At 36.0% G+C, this 16392-nt stretch overlaps 2 long non-coding RNA genes across 2 annotated transcripts; both read left to right on the top strand.

Moving 5' to 3' along the window:
• Positions 1–1308: 1308 nt before the first annotated feature.
• On the top strand, positions 1309–2468 carry LOC110908636. Its single transcript, XR_002574772.1, has 2 exons — positions 1309–1422; positions 2134–2468. It is a non-coding gene; the product is annotated as an uncharacterized LOC110908636 (long non-coding RNA).
• A 5-nt stretch (positions 2469–2473) lies between these two features.
• On the top strand, positions 2474–8133 carry LOC110908635. The gene is made up of 2 exons (XR_002574771.2): positions 2474–3922; positions 6998–8133. It is a non-coding gene; the product is annotated as an uncharacterized LOC110908635 (long non-coding RNA).
• The last annotated feature ends 8259 nt before the right edge of the window (positions 8134–16392 follow it).

The raw sequence follows: 16392 nt of genomic DNA, 5'->3' as shown, positions 1-16392 counted from the left end.
TACTATTGACACACATATATTCCGAATTACACTAAGTAATTCGGAAACAAACAGTACAATAATACTAAATTACTAATTCGGAACCAACAGTAATTCGGAACTTCATTCTTCTATGCATTGACTTGGTTTGACTTCATGACTTGGACTTTCTTTGACAAGAACTGATAAAGCCACAGTTACTTAGCACGAACTGCACTTACAGAAAGGAGAAGGAGAGCTCATTACCATAATGCATAACTTGGGAATGCGGGGAGGGATTAAAGGGACGATGATATATTGCTGAGGTTACAGTTAAAAATAGAGGAAAGACTCATTATCATAACACATGCTGAGATAACACATGCTGAGGTGCCGGTTAAAAATAAAGGAAAGACTTATTACCATAACAAGGGGCGGACTCAATGTAGAATGAGTCATAGCACGGGCTACGGCTCAATCTCGTATTCGTATTCGTATTCGCAGTATAATTTTTTTTCTTTCGGTTTTATACATAGCATACCCAAAAATATATATACGAGGATACTCCTAAGAGAAAATTATGAAACTTGATATTATTCATTAAGACCAAAACTTGTTTAGTAACAAAGCCCAAATAATTAGTTTTATGATAATTAAGCCCAAATTGTAATTACCAATAAAGCTCATATAACATAATAAGTTATCTTGCGCGTCTTATGGTTGAAATGGGAACACATAACTCTTGTCCTTTGGTTTATCGGGTAGTGAAGCTAGCGACGGATTTACACAATCGAATGGACCCGGAATTTTTGAACAATGTCATGTTTGTATAGTCGAAAAGGATTTTTTTTTCATAAAGTAAAAGACGACGATGTGATGGAACGATTTCAAGCTATGAAAAAAGAGGCTAAATATTTTAGGTACTTGTTTACTTTATTTATTTATTGTTTTTTTAATATTGTATGATTGCACGGTAATTTTTTTTTGGATACCCCTGATTTAATGGGCTAGTTCCGTCACTGACAATAACACTTGGTAGAGACACATATCTCTTAAGGGAGAGGTCACAGGTTCAATCCTGAGCATGAGTGAAAAATTTAGAATTAATGATGAATAGAGTAGAGTAAGCGTTATCATTAAAAAAAAAATTGTAATATTTGAATACAACATACTTTCTAACCAATACGTTGAAGCGTTGGTAAGAATGAATTTAGTCAACTCTTTTCATTAACCAATAAGGCTATAGAGTGTGGGGATCATGGTTGGGTCATGATTTGCCACATAGGCCCATTATTCATGCCCTATACCACCCCTCTCATTAAATCACGGTGGTTGGCGTTGATTAAACCACGGCAACCACGTCCCCTTTTTTCCATTATTCACGCAAACCCTAACCCCAACATTAAGAAAAATTTTCAATTCACAATCTGCGATCATCTGCACTGGTTTTACTTTTTTCCACAGGTAATTTTCTCTTTGATATGTATTTTTCTTTTGATAGTAATCGCAATCTTTTTGATCGTAACCTGCAAATTATATGTTTGTTTACTGTGCAAATTACATGCTTGTTTACTGCGCATCTTTTTGATCGTAATCTGCAATCTTTTTTATTGTTGATTTTGTTTAGAGTTAATTACTGTTTTCGTCCTTGTGGTTTGTCAAAAATCACTATTTCAGTCCATTAGTTTAAAAATTACGATTTCAGTCCCTGTGGTTCCACTTTCGTAACTATTTCAGTCCACCTCGTAACCATTTCAGTCCCTGTACTAACAGAATAAATGGATTGAAATGGTTATGAAAGTGAAACCACATGGACTGAAATGGTTACGAAAGTGAAACCACAGGGACTGAAATAGCAATTTTTAAACTAATGGACTGAAATAGTGATTTTTGAAAAACCACAGGGACGAAAACAGTAATTAACTCTTTTGTTTAATTGAGGCGTTGATTATGGTGTAGCAAAGGTATGTTTCTGGAATCGAGGAAGTAAAACATAGAATGCATTCACCGACAAATTTTAGGGTCCTAGGTTTACTTTTTGTATCTTATCATACTTATGTTGTAGCTTTGAAACAAGTGAATTCCGTCCACTATCAATTAATTATGTATTTACGAATGATGAAAAATATGTATTTTAAATTATTATAAGAAGGGGAACTGGTTTGGTTTCGTCAGGTATGTCGACGTTGTGAACGTGGAAGATACACTGACGAAGATGAATACGGTGAAGATCTGTGAAGCTAAATTGTCAGTGTCCATTGCCAAATACAATAAAGATCATCAGAAGTTTGAGGCGGTAAAAGGCAGGAATGTTGAGAAGGATTGGCGGCCGAAAAAAGACAACCAAACTCCAGCGTGGCATCAACGGGCCGTTTATATAGCAAAATTGTGGGAGGTGGAAGCAGAAACGCCAGCCATGATAACAAAAAAACAATTCTGGTGGATAACAATGGTGCTACATACCCTGGGCATTGTGTAGGACGATCGGTACTGGGCATAGCTTGGAATTTGTTGGTAATTTTAGTGTTATCAACATATTTTAGTGGTATTGGATTAGCTTGTCGACTAAGTCGATCTTGTTAAAATTAAACGAGTTAGGAGATGCGGGAGTGCATGCTCGATTTAATTTAACAAGATCGGGTATCGGTTTGTTTTGGGCCTTGTTGAATCATTAAAATTAATTTGTGATTGGGCCTAAGTGGGCTATTTGTTAAATTAATAATCACTTATATTTGGGCTTATATTGATTGGTTTAGATTAATGAGCCTATTATATTGGATGTGAGATGCAAATATGGAACGGATCTGTTTTTGTTTTTATTTTGGGAAAACAAGGAAAACAAACTGATGAAAATTTTGTGCTGGTTGTGACGCACACTAGTATCACGCACAAAAGAAAAACGGTTCTTGGTCGAACAACATAGAAAAGAAAGGGTACGCGATTCGATCTTCTCATGCAAAATCAAATTCGTTCTTGAGTGGTCTCCACATCTTATCCGATTAATCATTGGTAGTACCACCAAATAGGTTAATCTGAAAGTGATTACACGATTTGTGGGGAAATCCAAGTCGTCTTCTTCATCTTTATTTTACTGCAATCGGTTCGAATTTGGTCAGAGAATCATCCGGATACAACAAAGATTAACCTATTTGGTTGGTTGATTCTATTCTGATCTAATGTTCGAATTGACTTGTTTGATATTAGAATTTGTGATCTTTGAAAATTTGTATCCGAAGTGGTTCGTTTCTTGCAATTCTCTAACAAGAAAGTGTACGCCTGTTCATCTCTTGCAAACAGAGACGACTTGAATAATATCAATCATCGATTGATAAGAAGGCATAGGCGGCAACTGAATCGGAAAGGTTTCACTCCAGATTCAGTTCGTTATTTTTTATTTTCAATTTAATCGATCACAGGAAGCGCATTCACCGTTAGTCATTGATGGTGTGCGCTGCAAGTCAAAGAAGACAGAAGGCAACATGGTTTCCTGTTTTGTTACGGAACTGAAGCCATAAATTTGTTCCGTTGTTGGGAAGATTAGTCGAGATTGTTGGTGTTGTGGTTGTTCCATCGAAGCCAGAAAAGAAAGCCGAAAGGTTGTGTCGATTTCAAATCGAACAGAAAACTGTGTAATCATTGGGTTTGTGTTCGTGGAATAGGGACGGGAAAATAGAGAATCCCAACGGTTTTGCTTTTCTGATTTTGTAATCGTGAAAACAAGGATGACAGGCTCGTTGTTCTTGTGGTATATGGAAATCGTAAATCGGGTTGGGTTCCTGTAGATTTGCAGTTGAAACAAAATTGATTTATATGGTGTTCTTGGTTCATGATTGTGATATTCAACTGAGATGAAAGATGAAACTTTTGTGTTGTTCGGTTCTATTCGATTCTGGTTTCGAGTTTGTTGTTCGTGTTAATGGTCGATCTGAAAAGGAGATGACATCAGAGGCATTTAAATCTCCAAGTAAGTGATTCAGTACTTTTTATTATATGAATTAGGATTGAATTGATACTAGGGTTGTGAGAAAGTTGTTTAACTTCGATAATATTAAGAAATAGTTACTTTTTATAATTTCGATATTAGATATCATAAGGAATAACTTGTGAATTTAATTTTTTTTTAAGTTTTGAAAATGTCTGATGTGTTTTACTAGATGCCTACCTACGAGTATCAGATGTGTGGATATTAAATATCCATGTAATTGGTTTCATTGTGGATTTATTGATCCATGAAACTTGGTATCCAATATTTTAATGGCAAAGGCAATGTGGCTGGAAAAATATATGTGGAATATGTAATAGTGTTCATCAATATATGGTCTTGGCATGTGAGCTTTTAGAATGTGCTTTGTAAAGTTAGAAAACATGGAATGTTAATAATAATTTAGTAAATGTGTAACATGGGTACAGTTCGCATAATATATGGTCTTAGCATGTGAGTTTAAGAATGTGTTTAGTCCAGTTCACATTCGTTAGATATATATATGCCGCATATTATATATATTGGACATGTAATATATTTGTGGGCTAAGTTTGAATACATTTACCTTTTTGCCTTTCGCCACGTTTCATGTGAGTTCTTTAACGGATCCTCGTAGTTTTGAAAATGTATTTTAAAACTTTGTTTTACTCCTCGTTACCGTCAATTTTGAGAGAAATCGTTTTCTTGACGTTGTGATCTTATATTAAGGATAATGGGGACGTCACTTTGACAGTGGTCTTTTATTAAGTTGTTTCTCGTTAAGTTTGATCAAATTGATTTTCCTTTTATTTTCTTAAAGTGGACAACACTTTGGATCGAGATTTTGTGAAACTTGGAATTGCGAATTTCTTGATACTTGGACATTAGCGTAGTAAAATGTGTTGATTAAATGTGAAGTCATGATCCTATGATTTGGCATGCTTGTTTAGATTATGTAAATTATAGGAAATTGCATAATATGTCAAATGATTGTTTGATTCTTGCCTTTGGTAGATATACTGGAACTTGTACACAATGATTTGTGTGTCTTAACTCTACCCTTCATCGTTAAAAAAAAAAAAATGTAGTACATCTATATTTTGCTATGTCTACTTAATGCATGCGAAATATAGAGTCCTAGATAAATTCAAAATGTTTTAGACTAAGGTGGAATTCAAATGAATGGTTTGATTAGTACGTTCGCACTGATAGGGGAGGTGAGCACTATGTGCTAAATTATTTCCAAGCAGTGGGTATTATTTATCAAACCATTGTTCCTTATACACCATAGCAAAATGGTGTATCTAAGTGCAAGAATAAGGCTCTTAAAGAATGTTTAACTCCATGTTACCCTATTCAGGTGTAAATGAAGGGTTTTGGGGTGAGGTTATGTGAACAACCTGCTATTGCTAAATAGGATTCCAAATAAAAGTAACAAATTACCCCTTGTGAAATTTGGCATAAATGTCATTGGATTTTAGTTACCTAAGAGTCTAGGTGTAAAATTGTAATAAGAGTCACTAAACCTATGATGAGGAACATAGGTGAAAGAGGTATAAAGTGCATACTTATTGGGTATGATTATAATTTTATGTCTTAGAAACAAATGACTATGTGTTTATAAACATTGTGATTAAGTCAAGACATGCTTATTTTGATGTGAATAGATTCTCTTTATACATAGATCTAATGATATGGTTCCAAGCTCTAGTAACTTTTAAGTGACTGGGTACGTAAGTGATATATCTCCTCAGCCAAGGAGAAGTAGTAGAGTAAGAATAGCTAACTATGGATCATATACTCATGTGCCTATGGTGAAGTGGAAGGATCTAGGAGTGAGTTTCAAACTTAATATCCATATTATTTTAATATTGATAAAGATCCAAGTACCTATAGTGAAGTTATGGCATCTCGACAAGTAGCATTCCGGAAAGAAGCAATGATGATGAGATGGACTCTACTATGCAAATAACACTTTAAATTAATGAATTTGCCTCCTGGATGCAAAACCATCAGATTGTTATTAGCACCTGCAGCTATACACAATCATGTAATTCACCAAATGGATGTGAAAACTGCATTCCCGTGGTGAATTAGATGATGAGATTTACATGCCATGTCATTTAAGTTTGCCATAAAGGACATGGGGGAGGCAAATGTGATTCTTGGAATTAGAATCACACGTGGGAACAATGACATCTCCATCTCTTAATCCTATTTCTTAGTTAGAAGATTCAAAAGGAAATAGGATGTTTAATGTATGTTATGATTAGCATAAGACCTGATATAGCCTATGTTGTGGGAAAACTGAGTAGATATACTAGTAATCCAAGCACACACATCATTTGCAAAATGTGAACAAATTGTTCAGGTATATATGAAAGAAACCATAAACTATGATTTGGGCTATCCAGGGTTTCCTTCTATACTAGAAGGGTATTTTGATGCAAGTTGGATAACTAGTTTGAAGGATCATTCTTCTATAGGTGGATGCGTATTTCTACTTGGTGGAGGTGTTATCTCCTGGGCTTCATAGAAGCAGACTTGCATCGCAAATATAAAGGAATCTGAATTTGTAGCTTTAGCGGCAACTGGTAAAGAAGCTGAATGGCTAAGAAATTTGATCTTTGAGATTCCTTTGCAGTCAAAACAGATATCACCAATATCTATCAGTTGTGATAGTGCTGGCTAAGGATTATAGTCAGGTGTATAATGAAAAGTCTAGACGGTTATGTGTTATACATAGCATGATTCATGAGCTCATCATGCACAGAGTGATATTTGTTGAATATGTAAGATCTGAGTATAATTTGGCTGATTGTCTAACTAAAGAGTTAGCAGAGATCTCGTGAATAAATCAGTCACAGGGATGAGTTTAAAGTCCACACTTTAATATCCTATGTCAAGATACCCAATTCCCATCTAATACAACGTTAGATGCAGAATTCAATGTGGAAAGCTTGTCATAGAGATATTGGAACACATGATCAGAATCATCCCAAGGTTGTGTTCAGACTGCAAGATAAAGGAGGTTGAAGTATAACTTCTTAATAGTTCTTTGAAAAATTGCATTTGCAGGTGCGAGAATAAAAGAACTACCTATAAGAGTATGAAGTTTAGCCGCTTCAAGAAGCTTGGACTTGGCTTTGATATACTCTTTGAAGGATTGGACACAGGCTAGTAAAATATTGTGTCAAGTAAGAACAATGAATTTGTGAACTTATGTGTATATTATCTTCATGTATTCATTGTGAATAGAAAGGGTTCAATCCATAGCGACACCCTGATATTCGAATATTTGGAATGTGTAATATACTAATGTAAAATTCAATCGTCGCGATATTTCATTTATGCATAAGTTTGAGTTTGCTTGAGAAGTGTTTTAAGTTAATCATGGATATCACTAAAATGAGGGAGGATTGTTGGTAATTTTAGTGTTATCAACATATTTTAGTGGTATTGGATTAGCTTGTCGACTAAGTCGATCTTGTTAAAATTAAACGAGTTAGGAGATGCGGGAGTGCATGCTCGATTTAATTTAACAAGATCGGGTATCGGTTTGTTTTGGGCCTTGTTGAATCATTAAAATTAATTTGTGATTGGGCCTAAGTGGGCTATTTGTTAAATTAATAATCACTTATATTTGGGCTTATATTGATTGGTTTAGATTAATGAGCCTATTATATTGGATGTGAGATGCAAATATGGAACGGATCTGTTTTTGTTTTTATTTTGGGAAAACAAGGAAAACAAACTGATGAAAATTTTGTGCTGGTTGTGACGCACACTAGTATCACGCACAAAAGAAAAACGGTTCTTGGTCGAACAACATAGAAAAGAAAGGGTACGCGATTCGATCTTCTCATGCAAAATCAAATTCGTTCTTGAGTGGTCTCCACATCTTATCCGATTAATCATTGGTAGTACCACCAAATAGGTTAATCTGAAAGTGATTACACGATTTGTGGGGAAATCCAAGTCGTCTTCTTCATCTTTATTTTACTGCAATCGGTTCGAATTTGGTCAGAGAATCATCCGGATACAACAGAATTTAAGAGCCCTCTGTAGTATTGAACAAAGACTGGTGTGTAGTGGATTTAATGAATGTAGCTTATCATATATTGGTGGTTTGTGTATGCTGGTCACTTTCAAGGATAATATTCAGCAAAGTTGTTTTTATTTTATTTTATCGAATTGAATCTGTTTGTTGGTCACCCGAAGCTGTTCGTTTGTTTATGATTTATGCAATTCTGTTTATGTGTGTGTGATTAATCTATAGTTTATTTAAAATAAAAAAAAATGAATTTCACACAAAAAAGGGGTGGATAGTGGTTTGGGTCATAACCACACCCTTAGGATAGTGATTTTGGATAGTGAATTAGAGGGCGATGACGTGTCGCTGACGTGGAGGATCATTGTGGGCATGAGGGTCATGACCACACCCTTTAGCCTAAGTTGAAGTGTGGGTAAGAAACGGTTGTATACAAATAAATCTCTTATGATGTATTGGATTAAATCTAAAACATTAGATTGTTTCATGATACAATCAGTCTACATAAAAACCTTGAACGTTTTTTCCTTCTCTTGTTTTTTTTTTTTTTTTAAACAATTGTTTTTTTAAACGATTGTGAACATTAGGTTACATACTATTTATATTCACTTTTCTCGGACAGACATTCTTCGCAAAATGATTCCATCCAACAAACGCCTTAGAAATTGGGTAGGAATCTTATTTGAAATCTTATCTTTAAATATACCGAAAGACTACAAACAAAATATCCAGGGCTGAAACAACGCGCAATAGTCTTATCTAAAGCCTATCATTAGTACTAGTGACAAATTGCCCAAAGAATGCCCACCAGATCCTCCAGGAACCATTCCCAATGATAAGAACAAACAATATGCCCAGAGGACTATCCGAATCGTGGTCTAGTAATATGTTGCTGAAAGTCTCTTTTTTTCCTTGTATAGGCTACGTGTCTCTAATCCGTATATAATGAGCAATGGATTACGTAATTATATTTTTAACTTTCAATTATTTTTTTGTCTTCTTATATCTGTCGATTTGTTGAGCATTTCAAACCAACAACTATTTTCTGTGTGCTCAATAAGACTTCTAGAAAAGTTTGCACGCTTCTTTTACAAGTCTTCATTAAAATTAGACTTTTAATGTTCCATACATAGAGCACCACATCACTTCTTTTACAAGTCTTTATTATAATTAGACTTTTAATGTTCCATACATAGAGCACCACATCACATGGTCCGACGATGTTGGTTTGCTTTTCGGACTACCAGAGCGGACGACCACTGCACTGTAGGAGGTGAGGTGGCATAGTTTGGAGGTGGGTTGGTCCGCTCGAGCGAGTGGTGAAATTTGATATTTCTGACCGGAGGGTTGAAAACGTATATACCAAAAATTTCTATAAAACCGGGGGTTTAAAAAGCGTATATACCAAAAAATTTCTATACGAAAACTACATACTCTCTACTACTGAGTGAAACGTTTGAGGGGGTCGGCCACCCCTCCCGTCCCCACAAAGCTACGCCTCGCTACGCCCTTGACTCGAGCGGACTAGTCCGAATCGACTTATTAAATAAAAAGTTGGATTTTCGGATATCCGATTCACTATCCGAATCTGTATCCGAAATTTCGGATATCCGCACGGATATCCGAAAATTCGGATACGGATTCAGATAGTAAAATCTGGTATCCGAGAATTTCGGATATTCGAAAATCGGAACACCCCTAGCTACGCCCTTAACTCGAGCGGACTAGTCCGATGGATTGTGGTGGAGCCCAAAGGTGGGGTTTTGTATTAATAAAAAAAACCTTTTCTTGTTATTCTTTTAAGATTTTGTTTGTTATTTAATAAAAAAATATACTTAATAAGATTAAACATAAAATATTTAAAACAAATTGCATAAAAATTACAAAAACTTAACTAAACAAATTTATCACATTAAAAAACTAAACAAATCACATAATTAAACCTAAACAAATAAGGGCTCTCTAATTGACCCGACTACTCGTCTGTTTTCGCATAAGTCCACCCAAGAGTTGACCAGAATCATCTCTTCTTCTTCGGTCCAAGGGTTTCTGAATCTTTGTAGTGAATTATCAGTTGAGAAGCGCACATGTTATTTGAGATACGAATTAAATTTATAGCTAGTAAAAACTAAACGTTGCAAAAGTAGCAGTTTGAAAAACTAGCCATTGCAAAAGTAGTTTTTTTTTTTTTTTAAAAAAAAGAGCCGTCATAAAATTAAATATTCTATTTTATTATTTTATTTGAATTTTTTATTAAACTATAGGATCGTTTTCACGACCAAAACGAGTCGTTCAGAGGTGTTCTTATCAATACGAGAGGCGGAAACTAACGTATCGACTTCGAAACAGCTTGATATACACTTTAATTGTCTTTTTGATTGATATAACAGCTTTTAACAACGGGTAGACACTTCAGCAGCACTTCGGCTCTGGAATCGGAATCTTACAAATGAACTTACAAGGCAAGTATTTATAGGCTCGCCTATTTCGCACGAAACAGTCCAAACGAAATGGCATGTGTCATTTCGTGCGAAATGGCCATTGCCATTTCGTGCGAAATGGACACATCCCATTTCGTGCGAAATGCACACTTCCTATATATTTCACATTTTTTCGTATATCATGCCCTGGTCTTTCTAATCTAGTACAAGACTCGATACAAGACGAAGTCGACAGACATATGCACCAACAGACTCCCCCTTGGATGTTGACGAAGTCTTCAGTGTCGAGTCTTCAATGTCTTCAGTCTTTATCAGTCTTCACGTGCTCGCTCTGAAGTATCTGACATTGTAAAGCATCCTCAAACTTCTTTCTTCTACTCTCTCCCTTTTCCAGGATCTCAATTTGATTCTATCTTCTCTTGATCAGATCTCTTAATTCCTTAAGTTCATCATCATCTTATCTTTTTCTAAGATGTTGATTTAATCTTTAATCTCATTTCATTTTACACAACCATCACATGTTTAGGATCGTAGCCTGGCTTTCTGTAACATTCAGAATCAGGAATCTGGCTATCCTGCACAACCTCTACCTCGAAATAAATTTCACAAATTTAAAATTTGACAAATTTATTCTCTGCTAACCACTTGTAGACACAATTCTCAAAACAACATCATTTTTATAATATGACATTTCACAAATTATCTTTTATTTCAAACAGACTCCCCCTTACCAATTGTTCATCATGTTTAGCATTCGGAATTTTGAAAATCAGCTCTCCAACATTAGTTGTCGAAAATCTTTTTGGATTTTTCAAAATTTATGCTAAAACACACTGAAAATCTTTTTAGATTTTTGATTTTAATGAAATGCATTAAAGAAATATTTACAGACACTATTTTTGTGAGTTTGTGTAAGAGGGTTGTATCAGTTTTTGAGACAAATCACTAACACCGTTAAGCTTTAAACATTTTAAGTTCTAAACGATTCACTTAGATTGTCAGTATACTGATCCACTTAAATTTTTACACAAAGTTCAATTGTTTCGAGATACGAGATTAATGTTTTAAGCACTTAAACTTATTCGAATGTCCCACCTCAGAATATACTCTCGTATCCAGACTTCTATATTCAGTCTTACAGGTGAATGTACGCTAATGATATCTGTAAACGGGTAATGCGAGACCATGAGAGCTCAGGTTAGAACTTCCGTTCAGACAAAGAGATGATGGCTCGTCTTTTGGTGTGTCCCGTTTGGGGATCTACTTTCTTCAACAGCACATGATTAGCATTTTTCAATGTTTCATCATTTTTTATGCTGAGGGTGGGCTTTATGAATAAAGCTATGCAAAGTATTATACGAGGACTAGGCTATTGCTTCCGCAAAATCAGAAGTCCTGGTATAATACCCCAGATATCACCACACACAAAGACCTAGTATGTCAGAAATAGAAAATCTTTCAAACAAGATTTCGGGGGTTACCCATATATCCGAGAGATGTTCCCCACGAGATAAGTAAGTTTGATTTTTAAGTTTATATCTCGAAAACAATCTACTGAATGTATAAAAACCTACTGGCACATCCGCAGTGAAATCGTTTATAACTTTTGACTTTCCAATTCTTTAGCGTGCTGTGATAGTCCACTGATGTACTATCATTTCCTCTTTTTCACAACAAAACTCATTTTTGAATTTTTTTGATGTTTTTGGCTTTTTAAATTTTATCATGTTTTTGGATTTTTTCAAATTTTCTAATGTTTTTGGATTTTTCTGAAATTTCTTACTCCCCCTAAAATTCAAAACCATTTAAAGAAAATTTGAATAACCGATGCGAATTGCTTCAATTCTCCATTCACTTTGGCATAAACAATCAGAACTCCCCATGACAACAAACTATTTTCCCATTATGATTTCAAAACACTTAAGTTTGTTTTAATCAAAATGGTTTTTCCGGAAAATAAGTTTTGTTGAAATTCATAAACCACTTGTAGGTTTTCCAAACAAAAATATCTCAAGAATGATGCCCATTCCTGCTCCACGATTACCAACTTGAGAGCTCCGGCAAGTCAGGTTTTTTAAGTATGAAATACTGACATCCAAGCCTGACCAAACTTGGATGTGACCTTTTAACTTTCACTTGGGGTTTCAACATTTCTTTTTGATTCATAAAAATCTTTCACCCCTTTGGCCTTACCCTCGACCATTTTCCCAAAAATATGTTTCACTTTCCCATTAAACACTTTTTCGACATCAAATTCTTTCTTTTCAGGATAGAATTGATTCGAGATCTCAATTTTCCAACTTTTTGTTTAAAATTTTCAGTCCTCAATGGTGGAAAGTTGACATCATCCATTGGAGGAACTGATTTCTCACTTTTAACCTCAACTTGTGGCTCTTTTGATTTTATGGAATCAGATTCATCGCCATATTTCACATCAGATTTCTTAACGACCCATGCTTGGTTGTTAAGATTTACCCTTCTTCTGTAAAACCTTTTCGAACTCTCACCAACTTCGAATGTAGAATTTTTAAACACTTTGAATTTTTCAGTTGGTGGTTCAGTTTTATCAACAACTTTCTTTTTGAGTTTAGAAACAACTTCCTGTTTGTTGGATCTGAGTTTCTTTTTGATTGTATTTTGTGTTTGAAGTTAAGATGAAAATGGATGAGTTGTGCAGCGGAATTAAAATGAAAACAAACTTTGCATACAATCAAATGAGAGTAATACTTTAATCAAACATCTTTTACACAATGAACCGAATGATTGAATTTAATTTCAACAACGATTACAAAGATAGATGTATGAATGAAAACTCCCCCTCAGCCCGAGCTCAGTAGTTTGTTCGTGCAAAGAAGACGAATGATGTAAAGAGCTAATAGAACATTACAAAGTACTGAACTATTTATAGGCACTTGCAAACTACTGAACATCTTTGCTGACGTCACCATGAAAGTGACATCTAACCTCCTAACAAACTCTAACCTCTGATCTATACAGACACTGCTTGTGTTAACTACTGCTAATACATTCTATTACAAAACAGACTTTAGAACAGCTGCTGCAACCTTCTACTGCTGTGAATCCAGCAGCACTTGTCCGGATCAGCAGTGCTTGACTCAAGGCAGTAGATTGAATCAGCAGGACTTTAGTCTTCCATCAGATCTTTAGTTGAGCAGCAGTTATGAGTCAGCAGTTTGGTAAGATCAGCAGATAGGAGGTCATCAGTAGTTGTAATCACTTTCAAGGGGAGAGATTTGTATATCAGCATCTGCTTATTCAGAATCCACTGTTCTGATCCAGTTTTGGCTTTAATTATCTGTTCCTCTGATAGGGTTCAATCCCAACAATCTCCCCCTGGAACAGATAATGCCAAAACCCTTCATTATTTGTGGATATTTTATTGCCTCATTAACAGCTCCCTTATCTGACCTTTAAATTGTAATTCAAAGTCAAGGGCATCTGTATCTTCATCATCCCTGCTAAGTGGAAGATCAAGGAGATCCTGCAAATCTTCAAGACTCAGGCCAAGAGCTTGTTCCCTTGATATTTTCTCCACTTCTCCACCAGACCTGAGCAAAGTCAATACGCAGGTCTGTTTGTCAGTTGCCCACTTTTGTATTTTTGAGCCTGGTGGGTTTCTTGGGAGATGTTTATTTGCAGAAGTATTTGGTGAGGCTGGCCTGTTCATCACTGGCTGAGCAGTGGTAGCAGAGTTTTCCTGTTCAAGTTCTTCTTTTAACGTTCTTAACAAGCCTTCTTTTAAAACAGGATTTCCAGCAAGAATTTCTTGAACAGTTTTAGCTCCTAACTGGCTTTGTGTCCTTCTTTTGTAGATGGCATTACCAGCTGGAGTAGTGGCTCTCCTGATTTGCAGTTTTGATGGTCCTTTTGAAACTGCTGCTTCAGGGTAGTCAGGTTTTTGAGGAATTTTTGGATCTTTCTTTCTTAATTCCTCCAACCTTTTGTAGGTTGACCTGACCAAATCTTCTTTCCATCTAGCAACTTGTCTTTTGGTGCCAAATTCAGCAACAACCAGTTCTTCTTTCATTCTCGTTAGTTCCAACTGCTTTTCAGGTACATTCCTTTTGAACTTTGCCCAATCAGGAGGAGTGTGATTGACTTTCCTTTTTATCATATCTTGAATTCTGGCTGCTTCAGCTTCAAGCTCTGGAACAGTCCACTCTTTGTACATGTGTCTCTCTCCTTTGTATTTCTTGTAAAACATAATGCTTTCAATGTAGTCTTTCTTCAAAGTTTCAGCTGCTCTTTCTAAAATTTGTTGACTGACATTTTTAGCAAAACGTTCTAGGGAACTGACTTGAGTGAGCAGATATTGGTAGTATCTTGATACTTCTTTGTCAGATTTCCCTTGTGTGTTTCTTTTCGAGATATCCTCTGCTTGCTTGGCCTTTATCTTCAAATATTCTTCAATGTTTTTGGGCCAGGGATATCCTTTGATTGAAGGCAAACTCCTTTTGGCAGGGTCATCCTTAGTATAAAAGGACTTTATTTCTTCTCTAACTGCTTCCAGTTCAAGAGGAAATTGAACACCTGCAGGAGGTAAGAGCTTGTGCATTGGAATAGAAGAGAGTGGAACTGGTTTTGGTATATTGACAAGAGCTAAAGGTTTTGAAGATGTTGGGGATGGTGAAGTGACATCATCTTTAGGAATTAGCCTTCTCCTCTTTATTTGAGGAGGGACTGATGATGTTTTGGATGGAAAGGTGGTTGTAGTGGCAGTGGTTTGTGATAGACTAACAGTTGTTGAAACAACTGGTGTTCCAACTACTGTTGTCTTTACAGCAGAAGTTATAACAACTGCTGTCTTCTGCCTTTTGAAAGGAGGTGATTGTGATTTTGGTGGTGATGGAGATAAAGCATTGGATGTAGTGTGTGTTGAAGTGGTGTGTGTTGAAGTGGGAACAGATGTTGAAACTACTGAAGTATCAACAGCAGCTGATACACCAGGAGTTACAACAGCTGTTTTAGGTGGTGGTTTTTGAGCAGACTTTGAACGTCTGACCAGAATGGATTTGGGTAGCCTTACTTTTCTAGTAGGCTTCTTCTTTTCATCAATGAGATTTTCATCATCTCTTGACCCTGAAGTACCCTGATCCGGATAATCCACCCTGGCTTTCTTTTTGGCCTCTCTATCCCTTTTTACACATGCAAGTGCTTCTGCAAGTGCATTTGTGGTCACATCAATTTTCTTACTCCCATCTGGCAAAGGAATCTGTTTGGTCATATTGGAATTTTCTGGTGCAAGGTAGAGACCATCTGTTATTCCTTTCCTTCTCCATTCCTGAATTTTCTCCCCCTTTTTGGCATTATCTTCGGGGAGTTGATCAATGAAGAACACTGGTGGAGGAGCAGTTCCAGTGGAGTGCAAGATCTGAGTTTTGAGAGCCTTTAGATCAGCCTGAGTGTCTTTGTACCTAGACTCCATAGCATTTCTCAATTGTTGAACATGTTTTTCATGTTGCTGATCTGCTATTTGTGCTTGATGATGGAGAAAAGGTTGAAATAGATTTCAGAGCTCATTTGTAGCAGGTGCCTGTTGGAGAGCAGGTGCTTGAGGTGGAACAACAGTGGATTGTACCTTTTGTACTTGTAACAACTGTTGTAGCATATCTTTTAGTTCTGCAACAGAGTTATCAAGTTTTTCAACACGAGCCGTCAATTTCTGGTACTTTAAACCATCACCCAATTTAATGGGATCATCTGATTTCCAACTAACAGTGGTTTTATCAGTGGTAGAAGTAGGGAGTTTACTCCAAACCTTAACCACTGATGCCCCTTTTTCTTGGTACTGGGGTCTTCTTCCTTCAACACTTGACAACCTTTTGATGTTGCCAGTAGGATAAATAAATCCACTGGTGGTTGGCAGAGGTGCTATAAAAGGAATTGCCTCCAAGGAAGTCTTTATTGATGTAACCACTGTCCAACTGTAAACATGTAGGTTCAACAGTTGTAGTGGCTGC

Source organism: Helianthus annuus, chromosome 14 (genome assembly GCF_002127325.2).
Source record: "Helianthus annuus cultivar XRQ/B chromosome 14, HanXRQr2.0-SUNRISE, whole genome shotgun sequence".
NCBI classification, from domain to species: domain Eukaryota; kingdom Viridiplantae; phylum Streptophyta; class Magnoliopsida; order Asterales; family Asteraceae; genus Helianthus; species Helianthus annuus.
This window is presented reverse-complemented; position numbering and strand designations above follow the sequence as displayed.